The sequence below is a fragment of the Condylura cristata genome, unplaced genomic scaffold, assembly GCF_000260355.1.
Source record: "Condylura cristata isolate star-nosed mole 26May11 unplaced genomic scaffold, ConCri1.0 scaffold00005, whole genome shotgun sequence".
NCBI classification, from domain to species: Eukaryota; Metazoa; Chordata; class Mammalia; order Eulipotyphla; family Talpidae; genus Condylura; species Condylura cristata.
This window is the reverse complement of record NW_004567106.1, coordinates 10,618,395-10,620,359: the sequence shown is the minus strand read 5'-3', so window position 1 is coordinate 10,620,359 and position 1,965 is coordinate 10,618,395. Positions and strand designations below refer to the sequence as shown.

The following is a 1,965-nucleotide window of genomic DNA, read 5'->3' as shown; positions in this document are numbered from 1 at the left end:
CAGGGGGTCCCGGCGGGGGAAGGGGCTTCGCCCACGTGCGGCCCCCGCGCCGGGCCAAACCGACCCGGACCTGGGGTGTTTTGGGAGAGAGGCCGCGGGCGTGAGGAAGGCCCAGGGTAACAGGTGCCTCACCTCGGCTGATGGGATTAACTCAAGGGCCGCAGAGAGAGGGAGCCCGGCAGCAAAATCCCAGGAGAGGGAGAGAGAGAGGGAGCCTCTGGCGGCCAACCGAGGGCGAAAAGCACCGGCCCCGGGCGAGGCCGCCCCACCCCCTTGGCCGTGGGCGAGGGGCCTCTCAGGCCTAGGGCAGAACTGCCCTTCTGGGATGGGTCAGCCTCTCCATCTGGGTGTTGGTTTGGCGGTAACTAGTGCGTTGGGCCACCCGCTTCCGGGACCCCGCAAAAGCCTGCAGTTAACTCTTTGACCCTGAGTATCCAAAATCGGGCCTTTCTCATGGGGGCCAAGACCTCTTCTAGGTCACTAGCTCCATCTGACAGCACCTTGACCTTAAGGTCCATCGCAAAAAGGAAAGGAATGAGGTCTTCTGACTTTGTTACAGAAGAGAGTTTCTCAGCAACCCCCAACCCTATTATAAATGCTCAGTACCTACTCATTATTCCACCACCCCCAAGTACCGGAAGTGTGACAGCCTTAAAACAAAGTATAAAACTGATCATGATCGTCAAAATAGACTTTTAAACCGATCCTCCCTAAACTCGGTAGAAACTCTCAAAGGGTACTTGGAATTTCAAGAACGTGAAAACATGATTTTCATAGAAAATATAAATGAAGATTTGTCAAAACATTATTTAACTCATTAATTAGGGAGATAATCTGCAAGATATTGCAACCTATTCAAATCAGAGTGTAAAGAATAGACCTTTAGGGACAAACAAGAAAGAGGTGAAAGTATTAATATTCTATAAGGCACTAATATTCTATAAGGCACTAAAAGTTAATGTTTTGAATTGTTTGATTTACCAGGGTAGTAATCAAATGTATCTAAATGTATCTAAATCAAATGTTAGGGAACAAAAAAAATACATTTCTGTAGATAAGAATATTTATATTACCACAAGTATCTACAGTTTATAGTGTATTAAAATAGTTAAAAGAGCAGCCTACCAGTAAAATACCCTACTCAAAAGAGCAGATTACTCTAGAACCTCAAACCCCAGAGCCCTATAGATAACATGCAACATTCCAGAGGAGGAATATCCAATAATCTTGCCCATTTCAAAGTCACACACAAGGCTTATCAACAGAACTATTATTATCTTCACTTTAGAGATGGGAAAACTGGGGCTTCGATTTTATGACTTCCCACAGTTTTATCAGCTGGTAAATGATTATGGCTAGATTGGGACTCCAGAGTTTGCTTTGTGAGCAAAATTTTCCTCCCTTAATTTTAAGAGGCTTTGTAAATACTCACTTCTAAGTATCTTTTTATTTTGAACAGTGAAGTTTTTTTCTTTTCTTAAATCCTCACCAAATTCTGGGTGCTTACCCAAGAAATTGGCATTCTCTTATCTATGAAGTGGATGTCACTTCTATATGCATAAACAGATGTAACAGGCAATGTGAGGGGGCTGTGGATCCAGTCTGCACTTTGGGAAAGAACATTTGTGCTGTCTGGGATAACTTAGTGAAAAATTTCCTGTCACTTAATTGTAGCATGGATACCATGATTTTTAGGAGAATAACCTAAATAAATGCAGAACCTAATCACTGAGTTCTGTCTGTAGAAGAGGGGGCAGAATTGGCAATAACAGCAGTCTTACACCTCTTTGCAAAAGGATGATTCATACAGAAAAGCAAGCTAAAGAATTTGGCTAGTTTGGATTTATTATTTTAAAAATGTGAAACTTCTGGAAAGATTCACACTGAAGGAATGTGTTACAGGGTTTTTAAAACATAATGCTGATAATTTGGGGTTCCTAAATTGCTCATAAACTACCTTCCACT

The 1,965-nt window shown here is 42.8% G+C and overlaps 1 protein-coding gene across 6 annotated transcripts in view; it reads right to left on the bottom strand.

Moving 5' to 3' along the window:
• The window catches only part of PPP1R9A (protein phosphatase 1, regulatory subunit 9A), a 281,612-nt gene extending 281,451 nt beyond the window's left edge, over window positions 1-161 (bottom strand). For all 6 annotated transcript variants that reach the window (XM_012720896.1, XM_012720898.1, XM_012720899.1 and 3 more), the window contains exon 1: window positions 133-161. The gene's annotated coding sequence lies outside the window, so the exon portion shown is untranslated. The remainder of the gene's footprint in view (window positions 1-132) is intronic.
• Between the last annotated feature and the right edge of the window lie 1,804 nt (window positions 162-1,965).